The 20,183-nt window shown below is 49.7% G+C and overlaps 1 long non-coding RNA gene across 8 annotated transcripts in view; it reads left to right on the plus strand.

Moving 5' to 3' along the window:
- Positions 1-20,183, plus strand: part of LOC140687484 (uncharacterized) — a 388,836-nt gene that overhangs the window by 143,605 nt on the left and 225,048 nt on the right. For all 8 annotated transcript variants that reach the window (XR_012061878.1, XR_012061879.1, XR_012061874.1 and 5 more), the window contains exon 3: positions 11,967-12,090. This is a non-coding gene — a long non-coding RNA (uncharacterized lncRNA). The remainder of the gene's footprint in view (positions 1-11,966; positions 12,091-20,183) is intronic.

Here is a 20,183-nt window from a genome sequence, read left to right on the forward strand (position 1 = left end):
CTGTCTCTGATGATTGAACACTTCCTGGCTGAGTAGAAGTTGTGCCTTAAAGGAAACTGAGAGTGAAAATTTGGAGACTGTCAATGATTATCACCAGGAGAAGACTTTGCGGAAGGAAGTTGGCACTAAGAGGCCAAGTAAGGGTCTGGAGGACGGTCGTGGGGTTTGGGCAGTTGGAGGCCTCTGGAAACCTTGGGGGACAGGTTATGGGCAGATAAAGGGCCCGGGAGCAGATTGAAGTAGGAGGAGGGGTCAGTGGGAGATGAAAAAATGGATCTGGGTAGAGATGGATCCATTTCAAGAGAGGAAGCTGGATTGCTCACTTGAGAATTTGTGAGAAAGTTTTAAAATGGGAAATACTTAAGCTACTTAACCGATAAGGAGAGTGAGCCAGTTAAGAGGGGAAGTTTAAACAGGTAATAAGGAAGAAGGGAAATGAAATGACAGGGAGGGACCTCTGAAATTTGCTCTTCCATTTGAAAAATAAAGTCTGGCAAAAATGGTCGGAGTAATTTTTTTTCAGAACTCTAAAAATTAACCAAAGACTTTAACAGTGCCAAGAGGGTATTTTGTTTGGTGTTTTGCGTTTTGGTTTTGTTTTGCCTTTTTTTTTTTTTTTTAAAGAGAAATGGCTGAACATGGTGAGAACAATGAGCTTTGTGGCATTTAACTCTCCCTGGTCCCACCCCCAACCTCGAAGTCTGGTGGCCTTGAAAAAGCAGTGCCCATCCCCCATGCGGCCTGAGAGCCACCAGAGGGAGGACAGCAGAGCTGAAGCCCATCAAAGACTCTTTTTCAAAGAATTGTCATCTTTTAATATGTCCAAGTGCCTGGAAGACCCCAGTTGTAAGGCTGTCCTTAACTGACCCGACGTAGGGCTCACCCGGTGTGAAGTAAAGTGGGCTGAGGTGATGGAGAATGACTAGTCATACAGGGATAAAGAGCACGAGCACTTCAGGGGGAGGCACTCACAGCCAGTGCAGAGGCCCTGAGGTCGGAGTGAACTTGGATCAGAAGTGAGGGGGGGAGGGGAGAGTGTGGGGAAGACAGTGGACAAGTGAACTTACAGAGGAAGGTTGGGAGACTGTGGGTTTTATTCAAAGTGCACTGTGGAGCTTCTGGGGGGGTTTAAGCTGGGGATGGAGTGGAGTTTTCAAAACCTTACTGTGAGGAAGTGTGTTACTTTGGTTTTAACCTGTGACACCCACGGGACTGTGAGTGACAGGAGAACGGAGCTGCATCTGATCCCTGAGGACAGAATCCTGCAGTCAGCCGCAGGCCCGGGCGGTGGGAGCATCTTGGGAAAGGAAGGAAGCTGGCAGCTGGCAGGAACTCAGGCTGTTGCGGCCCTGCCTTTAGCACGTGGGCGGCTATGCTTTGCTTGGGGATTTGGGGCCTTTCCTGGCTGTTTAGTTTAGTTTTTGCATCTGCCGCGTTTGACATGTCTCTAAATTCGATACTCTTTTCCCCTCATATTTTATGCCAAATTTTCTTACCTTGGGATTTCTCAATCTTTCCATCTGAGCAAAATATGACATGTTTCTGATGCTCTAAAATAAAATTTATGAAGAAGAGGTCTTATTTTGTTCATTATTTATTTGTTCAATTTTGCATTTCTTTTATTGATTTTACATTGGAATCTTTCAGCATTTTAAATTAGAATCAGTTTGCATTCCAGGCATTTCTGGAGTCAGAATGCAGTCATAAGTTGCAGAAATGAGCAGGGCTTGCCAGGCTACAGCGGCCCCAGTGTTTAGTCTTGCACACAAATTCTCAAAACAGCCCGATTTCTGGCCATATCTGGGCAGAGCAGCCTTCCGTGGCAGTGTCAGTTCTTGGCCTCAGAGTTAGTGCATTCACCTTGCAGTGATTTAGTTACTGCATCTGTTCAATAATGTAGTCATTTTTTATTAATTCTCAATCCATCTACGTAGGGGAAAATATCATCTGAACAGCCATATGGTTGACTTTTTAATGAATAAAAAATACCTGGACGTCACGTGAAGGATTCTGGATGGGCACACAAATTAGGCATCGTGATCTGCAGTTAAACACCAAACCCAGATAAAGCCCTCTCCTAGGAGACCATTACTATGTGGTCGTATGTTTAAAAAAGGGAACGGTTCGCGGAGAAGGCACAAAGCAGCAACGCATACTTAATAGCTTGTTCCGAGGAGTAAATTAAGCCTGGAAGTGTCGAGGTATTAAAGTTAGCAGAGCGGGTCCTGAGTATTAAAGAGAGAAATCTCTGCGCGCGAGAGAGAGAGAGTTCCTTCTTTTACATTGACTCAATAGTAAAATAAAGTGACCGCTGACAGTATGATTTAGCAAAGACTCTAAAACATAACATGTTGGAATGGCTGTGTATCAGAAGTTATTTTTCTGTTCTGTTACCTTTAATGAATAGCTTAGATCACTGAATATATTCACTGAGCTATGGCTCAGTGCATTTTTGATAAGGAGACAAAAAGCGCTACAGGTTTTGATGTAATTTTAGTTACGACTGTGTTTTGTGCTCAGTGTCTTGCATGTGCAGAAATACCTGGACCTCCACTCAGCACATGCGTGTTTGTCTCCACACGTGCTCTGGGGAACATTTCACCTGTCGGACTTCTGTTTAATTAGAATAGGTTTGATAATGAAGAGTTCTTTTGTATTCTTTTCATCTTAAATAAGGAGAAGTGCACAACACCCTTTACTGGAAAGTCACGAAGGGAGACGTGTGATCAGATTAGTACCCAAAGGCCAGCTGGTGGTGTGTGGCGATGAACCTACCTCAGATTACTCACTGCTCTGTGAAAAGGTGCAAATTATTTGGCCCCATGGCCCTGAAAGAACTAAATGTCCCCCGTCCCACAGTTTCAAGCAGAGTTCAAACCAACCCATCCCTTATTTTCAGAATTAAAATGGAAAGTTTCGGCGTGCTTTCTCTGCTGAGTGTCCCCTCTCCTGCGGGGGTGTCTCCTCCCCAGGCTGGGTCAGGCCGTGACTCCATCAGTGCCACTGCAGCTCCTCAGCCCGTGCCTGGTGAGTCCCTCCATGGAGCTGTGTTGCAGCCTTCTGCCTGGACTTGGGTTAACGCACCTCAGTTAGAACCACAGCTTTGCTGGTGCCACTGTCCCCCTGCAGCAAGGCGCTCTTATGTCCCCTCCCACCCGGGTCTGTGGCCTTTTCTCAAATGATCGCAACTCAGATTCTTTGACACTTGCTGTGTCTTCCAGCTAGAACACCCAAACCGACGTGAAAAAGTCCAAACCTGGTCCACTTGTCCACATTCCTCTAAGACTCTTCTGTCTTCGGAGTCTGAGCACGTCCATTCGGTCAGCTCGGTTTTACTGACATCCTCCAGCTTGGAGGCACTGTCCCAGTGCCAGGGGTGGGGCGGCCATGAATGAGACCCACAAGGTCGTGGCACTAAGGGAGCTTCCTCGTAAGCAGCTCACTGATGCAGGGGGTGACATCAAGGGGGTTCTGCCCTGGGGCTGTGGCGAGCCAGGTGTCACCCCCTGCACAGGAGCCTTCATCCAGGCCCCCACGTGCTCCTGCCACAGCCTGTCCCACACTAGGTGAAAACAGACCTTTCTGCCACAGTGTTAGCTCAAGGACAGAGCCCTCTGCTGCCCTGGTCTCTACACATAGCACGGCTCCTCCGGGGCGGCTTCTGGGAAATAAACCCAGTAACCCACCACACAGACACATACTCCGCGCTTGTTCCGTGGCTTGCCCTGTTCTAGGTGCCAGAGCTGAAGGCAGACGAGGCCCCCGCCCTCCTGGAGTTACCTGGGGGCGTCCGGGTGGGAGGGGAGGCCGGAGAAACAGGCCGCAGGGCCGGGAGGCGGGCACCTGGGGCCGGGCTGCGAGGGGAGTGAACAGCGTAGCGCCTCTCCAACCTGTGTGCGCTTCCTGATCGCCCAGGGCCCCACCCTCAGAGTTTCGGATCCAGAAGGGCTGCCGGGGGCTTGGGAATGTGCGTTTGCACCATCTCCCAGGTGCTGCTGCTGCGCAGAACACTCTGTGGTGATAGAACTGAGGCCTAGAGGAGGGGGAGGGGGAGGAGGTGGCGGGGAGGAGTGGGGAGGAGGGAGGGGGAGAGGGAGAGGCAGGGGCCCCGGTCCCGGGACGCAAGGGGCCCGAGCCTGGGGTCCGAGGGGCAGGGAGGAAGGACCTGATGCACAGGGAGGTTTGGCGTCAAGTGGGCCCCCTCCCATGGGGACACTGACCACCCGAAGGGGCTGAGCTTTTCCTGAAAGCAGTGGAAAGGAGGTAGCGTTCTGAGTAGGTGGTGACATCACTGGGCGTATAGGTTTCTCAATTTGCTGTTCCAAATAATTACCATAAATGTCGGGGCTTAAAACAGCACGACTCGGTGTCTTATGTTCAGACCCGCAGCACGGCCTCACTGTGCTAACGTGAGTGTCAGCGGGGCTGAGTCCTTCTGGAGGCTCCGGGGGAAAACACGTTCCCCCACCTTTTGCAGCTCCTAGAGACCGCCTTATTCCGTAGCTCGCAGCCTTCTCTGTCATTTTCAAGCCAGTGACGGTGCGTGGACTCCTCGCCCCGCCGTCTCTCTGGCTCTCTCCCCGGCTTCTGGGGTTGCCCTGTGGTCACAGCGGCCCACCTGGGGCATCCAGGCTGCTCGCCCTTAGCTTCTAACCTAACAGGCTCCCAGGCTGTAGGGAGTAGGACTCGGGTCTTCATGGGGGACATTGCGCTGCCTGCCACATTCCGTATGCGTTTAAAACAAACACAGTGGGTACTGCTCAGAGAATGGCAGGGAGCACAGTGGAATGAAGAGGCCCCCGCGGAGCCGCCACGTTGGTCCAGGTGGGAAGTGGCCTGACCTGAGCTAGCGGAGGGGCTGCAGGGAGGTGAAGATGAGGCTGTCTTGGGGATATCCTCAGGGTTGGGGGCCACGGGGCGGGTGTGGGATGAGACAAAGAAAGATATGACAGAATGGCTGATGATGTTCTTGACTGAGGGGAGTGGGAGGACGAGGGTCAGAGAGTCTGGAGTGAGGTCAGTCCTGTTTGGCCTGACTCACGCACCAGTTGTACACTGGGCTTTGGAAGAACATTAATACTTTTTGACCAAAAGGATGGAGCTCGGGCTGTTAAGTGTCTTAAGGAATCTGTCACTCTGTGGGTCTCAGCAAGGTCTGCTTACTGACCTTACGGGGCAAAAGGAATCGGCGTCAGTTCTGGAATGTTCCATAAAGGAAAACAAGGTGTTTGGAGACCTAATGTAAAAGGCAGAGTGGGTTTCTGGGATGGGCACAGGCTGACCTGAACTTGAATCCCAGCTGGGTGCAGATGAGTTGAGACGTCCCCAGAACCCAGCTCACCTCCCCGAGTCTCCTTCATCTGTAATGGCCCTGAGCGCCCTCCCCTGCGGGGTGTCGTGAAGACTGGATGCACTGTTTGTCCATGCCTAGCCCTGCCCCGGGGAGCTCACCCCTGCATTCCCCGTGGTCTCCGTTGAATTGGAATGGTTTGGAAAGCGTTTGTTCTTCCATGAGTACTTTGAGGCAACGACTTTTTCAAGCTGCTATTGAATTAGTGACCCAATTAATATGGCCCATATAAAGGCTCCTCAGAGCAGCCAAGAATTGTGCAAATAAGTTTTTTTTTTTAATTTCAGCATCCTTAAAAAATATTCTTATTATTCACCCTTCTGGATGGACCAGCGGGCATTTAGATAAGTTGTTCTAATTATGTATCAGAGGACCTCTGTAGACATTAAGCAACTCCCTGAGAGGTAGAAATCGTTCAATACTAAAACAGGAGCATTATCTGTTGTTTTCCAAACTGATTGACTCCCCTTCCCCAGTAACATTCTGTGTACTTTCCCATCTGGGTACACAAACAAAAACCTTGTAAAAAGTTAAAGCCACATTAATATGTTTGCTTTTTTCAAACAGTTGGCAATGAGTGAGCAATTAGCAGGTCTGATTTGGGTTTTAAATCCGGCCCCACATTCTGGTCAGCCAAGCGTGACAGGCTTCCCAGCCTGCAGACTCTGGGAATTTATTTCTCCATTTGTATTCATGACACTCGTGGTCGGAAATGGCCATTCTCATGTCCTCCCACCCCGCTTTGGAACAAATTAGTAGAGTCACTAGCTTCTGGCTGGAGGTCTCATCTCTTGTGCCAGATGGGACCTGGACGCCAAGCTCCATTCCAGCATCCATCCTTATAGCCTGCTGGACATAAAGAGGCCCTGACAGGCCTGCTCTCCAGCCTGGGAAGGGCCAGCAGGGCAGAGTCACTGAGCAGCTGTCCCAGCTCCATGCCCTGAACTACGACGTCCGGGGGAGGAGGCATTTCTTGTGTTCTGCAGGAGAGGTCACCAAATTTCAAACTCCTTTATTTCACGGTGATTATGCAGAATCAAAGATTGCTGTGTATGGCTTTTGTTTTTTTAACACCATTTAAATAATATTATAAAAACAATACACACAATATATGGTTTTTACAAGGTTGAATATAGAATGCAGAGGTTTATTATGCTCATACGTGATTTCACCAAGAGCTATAGAGACTACAGAGACCTCACGAGTGAGTCACAGCTCCTCTTTCCTTTCACTTTATTCTCATTTAGAAGGAGTATTTTTAGCTTTTAGCTATTTTACTTCGTCTGCATCTTTGTAGAAATATGTATGTATTTCCCACAATCTCATCTGTGTAATGCTTCTGTGTGATACTTACAAACCATCTCCAACCTGCTAACACTTCTTAAGGAACAGTGATTGTGCGGGTGTTCGTGAGAGACACTGGTTTATAATTTTTTATGGTACCTGTGTCAGGTTTTGGCACAGTAGCACGCTGTCTTCATACAATGATTTGGAGATTATCTCTCTATTTTCTAAAAATATTATGTACACATTGTGCTATCTCTTCCTTAAATACTTAATAGAATTCGCCGGTGAAACCGTCCGGTGCTAAAATTTTCTTTGCAGAAATGAGTGTGTTAACAAATTCAGTTCCTTTCACAGATAGAGGTCTACTCAGACTTTGCGTTCTGTCTTGTCTAGGTTTTGGTAAATTGTATATTTCAAGGAATTTGTCCATTTTATCTAGGTTTTCAAATTCTGTTCATATACAGTTTACTTCCAGTGTCTCTTTATTTTCTACTTGAACTGTGTAGAATACAGGTCAGGACAATACTCCCTCCCTTCCTGGTGTTGGGGCTGTGTCCCTGTCGTTGGTCCCCTTGTAAGTCAGATAGGGCTGTGCCAATTCTGTTCCTCTTTTCGGAGCCAGCTTTCGGCTTTGTTAAATTTCTCTCTTGCTTGTCTGTTTTCTATTTCATTGATTGTTATTCTCATCCTTATTATTTTAATTCTTTTTCTTAGCTTTTAATTTTCTAGCTTCTACAGGGTAGACACTAGACGATTGATTGCAGACCCTTCTTCTTTTCTGATATAAACATTTTAGGTGTACTTTTCCCTCAAGTACCACCGTGGCTGATAGATCATATTTTTGTTCCCATTTAGTTTGAAATGTTTTCTAATTTCTTCCTTGAACCGTGGATTGGCAGTATATATTAGAGGTATGTTGTTGAATTTCCAAATAATGTTTTTTCCTAGATATCTTCTTGTTATTTAATTTTTATTTAATTACACTGTAATGAGGGAATGTATTCTATATGGTCTCTGTACTTCTGAGTTAGCTGATACTTAATTTATGGCCTGGCATGAGGTCTGTCTTGTTGAACTCACCTGTGCGCTTGAAAAGAATATACATTCTGCAGTTGTTAGGTTAGCGTTCTGTAACATCAGTTAAGTCAGAGTGGTTGATAATGCTCTCATAACTTCTATGCATGGGTTTGTTTATTTATTTTTGTATTTATTTAGGCAGCTCTGTAATTCCCAAACATGCACCGAAGCCCTCTGGGATGCTGCAGTGAATTCACAGGGGTGTCCTGGAATATTTAAACACAGCGACATCTGTCGGACACTGTGTGAGCTTCTACTGAGTCTTGGGCAGGTCTTCCAAATGTAGGCATACTCCACTGTCCAATATCAAAAATTGACATTTATTTATATCACTGCTGATCTCATCAGAAAAATCATTAAGTACTGGGAAGCATAAAACTCAAGGTGGAAAACACAAGCTTTCCAAATTCTAATACCAATTCCAAATACCTAAGTGTGAAAAACAATAATGTGTCTGCCAGTCTGTTTTTTTTCTTTCAGGGAATAATAGTGTTCCAGGAAAAAGTGCTAGTTGAATTAGCTTTTTTTTTTTTTTTTTGAGACAGCCACCAATGTTTACTGGGTAGCAAAGTGTTTTTGAGTACTTCATCTCACAGAATATCAGAATGATACGTAATTGAGTGTGAGATACCATAAAATTTATATGCTCAATAATGAACAATTTTTACTGCTTTTTCAAGAACATCTTCAGCTGAGATAGGCTTGTGCGTTGCTGCTGTTGAGCTGGGAGTGTGTGGCCGTGAGGGATGCTGTGACCACTAGCACGTTAGTGGCCGGCGCCTCGGTCCAGGCCAGAGGCCCAGCAGCTTTGCCCCACTGTCTTTGTTTTTTCCCATCTGGTGCAGATGTCAACACAGAGCAAAAGGCGATGACAATAGCTTTGCCTTTTTAGATCCCCTTGTGGACTCCACTAGGGGAGAAGTCTGTGGGCTATCATTTGAGAACGGTTGAATTAAGGGATTATTTCAACAATCCACTCTCTAGAAATCCAACATTTCTATCATCTTGAACCCTGACTCTGCCCCAGTTTACTGTCAGATGGTCCTTAATTAGAGTTTCACAGAAATCTTTGCGTAGCACAATTAAACAAGCGAGAGGGAATTAAACTGGTTAGGAAGACCAAACTGTTTCAACACAGGAAGAATCCAAGCGTTCTGTGTTTAGGTATGCAAATGTTTGCTAAGTGCTAGCCAGTTGGCAGCAAGTGTCCCCATTTACAGCGGGCTGGAGATGAGGGGGTGAGCTTACAGACAGCCTGGGATGGTGGCTCCTTGTGCCACCACGGGGCTCAGCGATTGGGAGTGAGTGGTAGAAGGGACCCTTAGTTGTCTGAGTCCGTTAGGGTTAAATTACCCCAATTTGACTCCTCGACACTGGCTCCCCACGAGTGGAAAAATTCCCAATGGCAAGAGCATTGCTCTGGAGAGCTACAGCAAGGCAGAGTGGGGAGGTGGGAAGAGCCCTGGAGTCGAGGAGATGTGGATTCTAATCTTGGACTCATTGACCATGGGCAAGGATGTGACCTTGGCAGGATACTCCTCCCCTCAAAGCCTCGGCCTCCTCCTTCGCAATGCAGGGACGTAAACCCCTTGCACAGCACTGGTGGAGGCTAAACATGCGTAGGTGTATCAGATATCCAGAACAAGACCTGATTCAGATTAAACGTCCAAGAAATGGTGATGGTTCTTGTTGGTTTTAATATTAACAAAGGGGCCGAGAGCCTACTCATGGTCCGACCCCGAGCGGTCAGGGTTTGCATCAGAGCGCCCTTATTTGTTAAGTAAGTGACTTCAGAGAAGTTTCCCAACTTACCCAGGCCTCGCTCACTGATGAAAGGAGGACGACCGTGCCTATCCCGTGAGGCTGTTGTGAGGGCTGAAGAGGTGACACCTGTGCGTGTTCAGCACAGGGCTGGCCCTTAGTGGGGGCCTTGTGAGTGCTAACTCGTGATTGGCCGTAGTATAACCACCAGCCCCTCATCTGTCAGGGTGACCAGCCATCCCCACTGGCCTCAGATTCTCCCGACTTCAGCACTGAAAGTCTTGGGTCCAGGGAAACCTGCAGTTGGGAAGGCACCACTGCACCAGGGTTGAGACCTGCCCCCACTGTGCAGCCAAAGTCCATCAGCCTTGGTGCTCACACCCTGTCCCCACCAGTCAGACTGTGTCACCACAGAGATCCTGCAGCCAGACCAGCACGCGCCCTACACGCACCCCGACCCACTGTGACACAGTCTCCGTTCTTGCCTTGGCAATTTCTGAGAAACTGGTCATTCCAGGCAACTAAAGAAAAACATTTCTTCATAATGGAAACATTTTAGCATGAAAAACGCTCGGAGTCCCAGTTTCCGCTCTGCTCTGGAAGCACCCTCGTTTGGAGGGGGTGAAACAGCTGTGAGTTTCACTCTTGCAAACCAATCATTTCTAAATAGAGCGATACCACAATCTTAATTTTCCACTCAATGGTGAAAGCAGTCACATTATTCAAAATTATTCATCAGCACTTAGTAATTCACATTCTAGAGCAATCTCAGAGTGCTTTAATGTATATATTACAGGCGAGATTTATAGTGGGAATTACAGTATAGCAAATCATTCTTTTAAATGATGCTTAAATCACACAAATTTAAAATACTAATTATGTAAAATATATTCTGAATTTTTAATTTCTACCTTTGTTTAACAATACTCTCATGACCAGCTTCAAAAAAATGGGATAGCTCTATCTTCAGAAATAATCTGAATCCGTCCATAATGGAAACAACCCATATTTTTACCACATTGCTTTCGTCCCAATACCCCCATTAAAAAAAAAAAGTGAGTAATGATCATCTAAAAGTCACAATCATTGCAAGATAATGAAGCATGGAATTCTGTTCTGAGACAAAATTCATCTCTAAGAAGAGCTTGAGAAGCCTTTGATGGCCGTGAAATAACGATTTAAGTTAAAAGATAAAATTTAAGAACCATTTCTGCGAACAACGTAGCTCTGAAAGAAACATTATCGTCATTTGGTTCCTCATGTGTACCCACCAGTGGAAAACCTCTGGGAGTATTTACAGCCCCTTCAGTTTCTTGAGCCGTTTAGGGAGGGCTGAGCTGACTACCAGAACCCAGGAGGACACTCATTGTTTGCTTGCTGGAGTCTGGCCGGAGGCTGCAGAGCAGGGGAAGACGCCTCATGTACACGCCCTCCATGCCTGAGAACCACCCTCAGGATACATTCAAGAGAGGCTTTATTTTAAGGTGCCTCAAAATAGCCACCCGCCGCAGCTCCACACCGGCCCTGCTCTCCTGTCCCTTGGAAAAGGGGGGCTTGCGTGTCGCTGGGCAGAGCACCTCAAAATCGTGTTGATCCAGGCGTCAGCGCCCCGAACTGCAGCTGTGCCAGGGAGGGGTGGGTGGTAGGAGTATCTAGACCCCCGCTCCCATCACTCTTCAGCAGCCAGCTAGTTAGTGGGAAAAGTGGGCGCTTCTCGAAGGGCTAGTCCAGGAGCACAGCCAGCGGATGGGGATGGAGCCCACAGCCAAACAGCAGAGCCTCTGCCACAGTGAAGAGTGGTGTCGTGCAAGGAACTCACCCAGCCCCTGGGAACTTCCCTGCTGAGTTAGACTGGAAATGTCTCAGACGGGACACCGGTTCTTACGCAGTTCGTGTGCCCCCTTGCACAGAGCCAGGAACTTACCACGTGGGACGTTTCCGGTGAATACTTGCTGGTTGGATGTGTGCATTAACTTGTACCCAAACTACCCGGAAACAGCCCCTTGCCCCATGGTTTCTTCTCGGTAACAGCTCTCCTCGGTGCACGGCCTTCCCTGCTCTAGAACTCTCAAGACGGGGTTGTTCTTGACTAGCATTTTGGACTCTCTGATGTCATGAGCTTAAAAATGAGTCATAGCCCCGAATGTGCCCAGATTCTTGTTTCCTTTCAGCCCCGTGGCCCCGTTTCTGCCAGGGGAAGACGTGTGGAGACCGGCGCTCTGGGGGCCGGCTGGGCACGTTAAGTGTCTGATTCGGTCCTGGCATTTCTCCTCTTTGGTGCAGTCTCCCTCCCATCCTGCCCCAGCCTAGGCCTCACATCTTCCTTTTTCCTGTTCGCAGTCTGTCTTCTCCTAGATCACCTTCCCTTTGGATCCTGATCACACGGAGCCTTTGGAGAGAGACATTCGGGTGGACAGCCGCGCAGAGCCGCTGTCCCCGGCCCCGCGCGAGGGAATGCTGACCTGATTTCTCTTTTCTTTTTTCTCTTCAGGAGCAGCTGATTCAGATTAATCAGTCAGCAGCTGGCACTTTATGCTGACTCTGGGGAGAGTCTCGCAGATTCAGGTTTAAGCTAGAGAAGAGGAAGGAAGAGAAGAGACAAGTGGCAGGAAGAGGTAAGAGGAGAAAACTGCTTTTTTTCTTTTTAAGTTACCGCTGTTTCTCCTGGGGAGGGGTTGGTCGTGTCTTAACTCTGCGCCCGTGCTCAGCTCTGGCCGTGGGAGCTGGCCCTGCAACACGTCTACGGCAGAACCTGATGTCCTCCCTAGTGCAGGGGGTGCGGCGGCTTCTGAGACGGTCCCTGAAGGTCCACCCTCCTGGTGTTCGTGCCGCATGTCACCACCAACCCCAGGCTGCGGAAAATTCTCCCTGACAAGGGGGTGGAAATCTGAGTTCCAATGTGGGGATGGACGTCATGTCACACCTTTTGTTCAAGCTGGTATGTGAGTCAAACACAGGCCGCCTCTCTAGTGTGGCCAGATGCTGTCACGGTGGCCAGTCTGCTGGTCACGGCCAACTTCTGATCATGGCACCCAGGGTTGGAGTGGATGGGCTGCTTTGGCCGAATGCTGTTCCTGCAGGCTTCATTTGGTAATTTAAAAAATATGCTTCTTTTCTAAATTGTGTGGAATGGATGAAGAAGTGGTATTCCGATTGAAACTGAATTTGGCTTAATTAAGATAAATTTCCATGCAGCTCCACAGCCCCTCCGGCAGTCAGAACTGTGTTCCCCTTTGACCTTTAGAGGCCCGGGCTCCATCAGGTGGGTGTGGAGGCCACGTTCGGAAGCCAAGTGGATCCTCCTGATGCTGTTTCCTCACCCACGTGGTTGATGAAATTCCTGGCACGTCAGACAGTGGGTTTGGGAGAACATCTGTTATCAGTGTGTCCCTGAGATGTGATACTGTCTGGATTTTTCCTTCCAGACTGTTAATATTACATTGACCAAAATAGACCCCAAACCAGTGTGTGCGTGCGTGTATATGTGCACTATTTATTGAAACATAGCAAATGTGGAGAAAAGCACATGGAGCTTAAGTGTATCAGTGGGTTTTCACAAACTGAACACGCCCATGCAAACACCTCAGATCAGGGAAAAAAATTACTCCAGAATGAGTCCTGAGACCCAGTCTCTTGCTCACGGTAATCTTCTGTATTAGTCAGCTCCTGCTGCTGTGACAGGATACCACAGACTGGGCGGCTGAGGCCACAGAGCTTTGTTTCTCCCAGTTCTGGAGGCTGGAAGTTGGAGATCAGGGGGCTGGTGTGGCCAGATCTGGTGGGGGCTCTTTTGCTGATTTGAATATGGCTGTGTCTTCACGTGTTGCAGGGATGTGGTAGGGGTGGGGGGTGGGAAGACAGAGACAGAGAGAGACAGAGAGCTCTCTGGTGTGTCTTCCTCTGGGGGCACTGATCCCCCCACAGGCCCCACTGCGTCGAGACTGCAGCTAAGCCGCCGTTCTGTGTGTCGTGCGAGGTAGGGGCGCAGGTAGTTTTTCCTCACAGGGATGGCCTGCTGAGCGAGGCTGTCCCACAACACTGTAGTGTGGCTCCTGCCGTAAACCAGGTTACTTCTTAGCGGGTCGTTTCTGGACGGGGACCATACTGCTAACCACTACAGAACCTGCCTCTCCTGTGTCCAGTGTGTGCAGAGCGGGGCGGGCTCTCGCTCAGCACCACGGAGAGCGGCCGCTGGCCTGCCTTCCTGCTGCCCGCTCTCCAGGGCTCAGCTCAAGGTGCCCTCCTCCAGGGAGCCCGACTTGTGGGACAGCCTGTGCAGTGGTGGTCCTGCCTCAGAGCAGCTTGTTGCAGAGTCCTGTGTGGCCTGACCAGACTTAAGCTGCCCCCAGGGCACTTACTCAAGCACTCATTGGCTACGTTTCTCTCCTATACCTACCAGTTTGAAAACCAGTGTTTGGATGGGTTACTCCAGATAATGACTCTGGAGGCCACATAGAAAAATGTAAAGTTCATGAAGTAATTTTGACATTCCTACCTGACAACATTCTTCCCCAAACATATTTGCCATTTTTAGTCAATGGCATTGGGTCTGCATTTCCCTAAAGGTATTCTGGGGGACTCTCATGACTTAAGGTAGTACAGGGTTTTATGTAAAGGAAAGTGGGGACATCACAGTCCAATAAATTTGGGAAACATTGTTTAAAACAAAGTTAAACAGCGTTTCATCTTTTTCTTGAAGGATTTCTCAGAGCCGTGTGTGTATTACCCATGTCCTGTGAATCCCCAAAAGGTCGTGTGGTGTGAAGTGTTCCTGTGGCACCAGGACTGCTCCCTGTGGTCCCTGACCGCCCGGGGCACCTGTGGCTTGCCAAGATTTCCTTCCTTACGGGGGCTTCTCAGGGTGCCCCTTGACCGATGGTCGCCCAGGCAGTGGTCTCGTGCTCTCATGACAGAGGAGCCACTCACGACTCTACTTCCTTCACACATGGAGTCTCTTTGTAACTTTAATCCCTAGTTTTGGAGTCTTTCTTAAAAATCTGGAGGGAACAAACTAAATCCATCTTCTCTATGATACCTAAAAATAATCACTGGACTCCCTGGCTTTTCCTTAGCTATCCTGACGATTTTTGGAAATTCCTAAACCAGCATCAACCTAATCGTGTCTTCTGATTTTTCCCTGCAAGAAGTTAAGGATCTCCTTTTTGCAAAGATATACACACACACATATATGTGCGTGCACACACACACACAATCTCTTCTAATATTTCTACTGTTGCATCTTTAGCAGTGTAATCCCTTCTTAGAATATTTGACAAGTTATTCACACTAAAAATCCTGAAGCTTTGTAAAAGATGTATTTTTTTTCCTGTGTGTCAGGCAGAATTAATCAAGGTTCTAATGATTGTTCTGCAGGTGTTATTTCAAAAACAACCAGTGCCTCAGATCATTAAATTTACAGGGAAACTTTTGATTACAGGATCTGATGACTATTATTTCTAAAATAGAAGGGATGAAGAGTGACAAAAATCAATGACATGGCCGTTAGGTTAGAGCTAAATTTACCCCGGTTTTAAATTTGTGAGGTTTTCACCTCATCTTCTCTGCAGATATTCCCTGTATAGTGACTTGTGAGTGTATGTGCTTAAGTATTTATAACTGTTACCCTCATGATTTGGGGAAGAATTTGAAAGGATTAAGACACAAAGACTTAATTCAGCAGCATTACTGAGGAGCCAACAAGTGCTCCACCCGACCCTACAGAGACAGATTGGACACAGGACTCTTCCCACTGGATTTTCCATTTTACCCAAGACAAGGACGTTAAACCCACAAGCACCCGCACGCACGCGTAGTCATAGGACTGACACGAAATGTGCGTGAGCAGGTAACTATGGGGATCCTAAGACGGGGCAGGGCCCCAGGGAACAGGCGAGGGGCCACCGTGCTTTGTTTCTTGGATTCTTTAAAACATAGAGGGTCCCTAGGAATTTGGCTCCAGATAGAGTAAGATAATCTTCCTCTTTTAAAAAAATCTCTCTCTTTGCTGATGTTAGCCTCCTCTCAGTTTCCAGCAAGTCCTAGAGAGCTCGAATTTTGGGGTTGTTAAAACTTGCATTTCAAAAACTTGCATTTCACAAGTGGTAGTGAGAAGAGTAAGAACCTGCCTTCGTAGAACACCCTAGATGGCTGGCTCTGCTTCATGGAACTCAGTGTGCTCTGCCTCAGGGCCCTCAGCTGGGTGGGGTTCTGCCCCCGGGGGTGTTTGACGATGTCTGGGGACATTTTTTGTTGTCATAACTGGAGGCGAGCTGTTCCTGGCATCCAGCGGGTACAGACCAGGGAGGCTGCTAGACACCCTACAATGCACAGGACTGCAGCGGTCCCCTCAGGACAGAACTACCTGGGGTGAAATGTCAGTAACCCCGCCTTCTCTTTGCCATTTCATGGACTGCGAAGTGCTTATGGGTGACACCCCGGGAGACGCAGGGCGGCAGAAGGTCGTGCCGGTGGACGAGCTCTGTCCGGGAGCTGCTGGGCGGGGTGGGGGGAGGGTTTCCTGCCCTGCCACTTCCCTGCTGTGCTCCTGTGAATCTTAAATCCGCGAAGCCGCAGTTTCCTCCTGTCCCACTGCACTGATCTGCAGGTAACTCCTGGCATGAACAAGCTCTCAGTAAACGTGGTCATTATTAACCTACCGCTTCCAAAGTTACCTTTAAGTTTGGGTTACTTTTCCTTTTCAAAGTCAGTCAAAAGGAACACACCCCCTGAAATTAGAGTTTAAGTGAGAATGTAAAAGGTTTGTTGGCTTTTGCAAGGTCCTAGGCTGAACAGAGGCACCGGCTCCATGATGCAGATTACCACTGTCTCCTGCCCGAGACTGGTGACACCCCGCACCAGGCATCGGTGGCTGTCACTCCTACAGCCTGTGTCCTGCCTTTCTAATGTGGGACAGATAGGCCCGCCATTCAGATGGCATTGAGTAATGACGTGACAGTGTGCTGTCACACCTGTCCTCAGAGCCCAGGGAGCCGCACTCAGCCCTCTCAGAGGCACAGACCAACCTCGCCTCCAGTCTGAGCTGGCAGTCCTGGCGGAGAGAGAAAAAGAAGGGACCTTAACACCCATCCTCCCCTGAGCCATGACTCCAGTGTCAGTAGGACCAAAGTCTTCTCAGGTGTGGGTGCTTCAGGGCCCTGACGCCCGACCCTGAACCTCCTCCACGTTCCAGAACTTCCCCCTGTGCATCTGCCCTGTCTTCAGCCCATTCTGGACCCTGCGCTCCAGTAGTGAATGAGACAGACCCAGTTTGTACCCTTGTGTGTTTACAGTCCAGTGGGGGAGGAAGGTATTGCTTTTTAAAACATCACACAAATAAATGTAAAAATGACAGCTGGGCAAAGTACTATGGGGAAGAGGGCAGGTGCTCCAACTGCAAATAACTAGGGGTCTGATGCCGCCCTGGGAAGGCAGGCTGGCCTGGGGGTGTGAGGATGGAGGGGGTTCACCAGGAGACACGCAGGGTGGAGAAGACATGAAGGAGAGGGTCTCAGGAAGGGGAGGGGGGGGGGGCTGGGGAGAGTGGATTCCTGAAGCCGGATGCCTCACCTTAGACACCTAAGTGGGGCAGAACCAAAAAGGCTGAGAGGTGCAGCCATATCTCTCCTTCCTGCCCACTCACCCCCTAAGTGTTCATGGCCAGCATCCCGCATCCCTGGTGGGATGGATTGGGGTTTTCTCCGTTGGAGCAGAGCCCAATGTGGAACTTGCAGTCCCCCTTCCCTACTAGGTGGCCATTGCTAAGCCCTTCTGTCTGGGACATCCTGGCCCACGCTCAGACCCCACAAGTAAGGGACACAGTCAGGTTTCTGCAGCAGAGGGACACGGTCAGATCTGTACAGTGAAAACTTTCTGGCTGTTCCTCGGGGTCTGGATTGAAGGTGGGGACCAGCTCGGTGCTGCGGGGGAGGAAAGGATGCTGTTCCGGACTGGGGAGGTGGTGACTGGAGGGAGAGAAGTCTGGAAGCTGGAGTCCACAGGACTTGACATCTGACAGGGTCTGCAAGCTGTGCTGGCAAGTGCGCCCCCCAGGATTCTGGCTTTAGCCCTTGGAGAACAGTGGCTACACTTACTAACGCCTCGGAGAGTCCGCCAAGATGACCCCCGACGATGGTGGGGAGGTGAGGGAGGTGGGGCGCTGTGGGGGCGCCTGGTGGGAACATGATTTATCTCACCCCTGTCCACTTTTCCCTAGGGATACCCCTGTTTCCCCCAGACAGACTCCCCTCTCCATGCCTGCACCGCTAGCAGTCTCTCCCTCTCTCCTTGCCATCCCCACACACCCACCCTGGATCCTTCAGTGTCGGGCTCAGCTGATATGTCCTTCAAGAAGTCACCTTCAACACCTTTAGCTGGGTGTAGAGTCAGAATCCCAGATTATTTTAATCGATGAGGGCTTGCAGATGTCTTAAAGGGAACAAAGGACCGAAGCATGGAGAGACTTCCTTGCAGAGGTTTGTCTCTGGACTCTGAGCTCTCGTGTGAATCAAAAATAAACCTCTCCTCTTACCAGGTGTGCATTATGCAAAGCAAGCATCCCGGATTTAAGGTCAGCCCCAGCGGACCTGCGCTCTGTGCGTTCCCTTCACTGACCACGGACAGGGCGGGGCCGTGCAGCCTGCCCGCCGCCGTGTGCACACAGCACTCCCCTGCCCGGAGCTCGGCTGCTGAAATTTAGACAGCCGTGCCCAGGGCCTCCAGCTGATGGTGAGCTGTGCGCCTTGCCCTCCAAAGGGGAACAGGAGGATTTCTCCACTCAGCGAGGTCAGCCCTCCGAAGCAACCACAAAGGCCAAGTCAAGCTTGAGATTTTGCCGGCCTGTGCAGCAAAGGCGTGAGTCCTCCCCCAGCCCCCAGCAGAAGGGACGCCTTCCCGTAGCCCGCGCTGGGGTTCGCCAGGTGCCGTGGGCTTTCTGCTCGACTGTGCTGTCTGAGGGCACAAGCTCGTCTGTCTGCAGAAATCCAGGAAAGGGATTAAGGAACTTTCTGAAATGTTCACAAACTGTATCCGTATATGTATTTTCTTGATAGAGGATTCAAAAAAGTTTTTTTTCAGGTTCTCTGAGACCCTGACGAATCCCCACTGCCAGTCCATCTGCCTCCCACTCAGATACTCACGTGTCGAAAAATATGACAACCCACAGCCTCACCCTCCAAGGCAGAGAGCCTGGCTCTCTCTCCTGATATTCCGTAACTTTGTGTGTCTGGCAAGTGGAAAGGACTGATGCTGTGACAGTGTCGTGCTGGCGGCAGCCACCTCCACCCCTGCCATTAAACAAAGCTTCAGGACAGAAGAGGCCCCGCCTCCTTCTCCTGTTAACCTGCCTTCTTAACAAATGACTGGAAACGGGATTTCTGTGTGCTTCCCAGAGCTTGGTTTTATGGAGCTAGTTCTGGGCAGTAATTCCTGCTGCCATATGCTGGTCTCCCCCCCAAAACGGAACTGAACATCACCTAAATGGCTGTTGGTTTGTCATGTGCAAAATAAGCAAGATCAACAACCATCAGGCAGGTCAAAGTAGAACCTAGAAAACAAACCCACGCTCCTGGCCGGCCACACCCTCCTCTGGCCCCAGGTGCCTTCGCGGGGCACTCAGGCGCTCAGGGTTACTGATGCACAGGTCCGCTTCTGGCCTCAGGGCGTTTGCACTTACCGCTCTCTGACTGCAGTGGTCTCAGGGTGGCTCTCTAGGTATCTGAGTCTCACCTCCAAAGTCAGCCCTTGGGAAAGGGTTCCTGTTTGCTCTTTTCAGAGGGAGCCTCCCCACCCCGTCACTCTCTGTGCCTCTAACCTGTCGCTGTATCTGTCCTTGTGTCCCTGCAGGGGTCCAACCATTGCCGTTCCCTCAGAACCACTAGAACGCCTGCAGGTGGGGCCCAGCTGCCGTGCTCGCTGCGGGTCCTCCGAGCCCAGGGGTGCGTGGCAGTGAGCTGGTGCGGCTCAGCATCTGAGGGATGAGCGAGGGAACCCCATCCTTCTGATTCCAAGTCCCCACACAGGCCCTGCTGGGATCTTACATCTCTGCTGTTCATTCCCCTCTAAGAGGCGTAGCCAGAGTAGGACTCCTCACGTTACACAGTTCTTGTTTCAATGTGTAAAGGCCACTGCAGCAGATAATCTCAGCACCCAGGATCATGGTAGGTGCTGGGTGGACAGCTGTGGAATGATTGAATGAACGAATGAATGATCTCTAACCAGCCCTGCTAACTCCAGAGAGGGAGTCGGGGACCTTCCCAGAAGAGCGGATGTGAGCTTTTTCCCGAGGAAGATCTGAAATCGTCCCAGAGCCAGGACGGTGCAAAAACTGGAGGGAAGGCGTATCTCCTCCTCCACGCCGCCTGCTGCCTCCTTCGTCTCCACTTTTCGCTGAAACCCCAGCTCCCCTGCCCTGGCTGTACCTTCCAGCGGCCTCTGTCCCTCTCCTTTTGTGCTGGCTTTCTTCTCCGCCTGCTCCCTCCTGAAACTTCTGTAGCATTTCTCATGGGGAGATACTGTTCTCCTTTGGAAATGAACTCTGTTGAGTAAAGGTGGGCAAGAAAGCTTAAGATCAAGGAGCCCTGTGAAGAATGAGAGTGATTTTTGAAGACAGGAAGGCAGTGGTGGAGGCAGAGGTGGCGGAAGGATGCTGTGACCGTTGAGGAAGGTGGAAATGGGTCCCGTGAGCCCCAGGGAAGAAGCCACCGTCTCCATT

Source organism: Vicugna pacos, chromosome 19, assembly GCF_048564905.1.
Source record: "Vicugna pacos chromosome 19, VicPac4, whole genome shotgun sequence".
NCBI classification, from domain to species: domain Eukaryota; kingdom Metazoa; phylum Chordata; class Mammalia; order Artiodactyla; family Camelidae; genus Vicugna; species Vicugna pacos.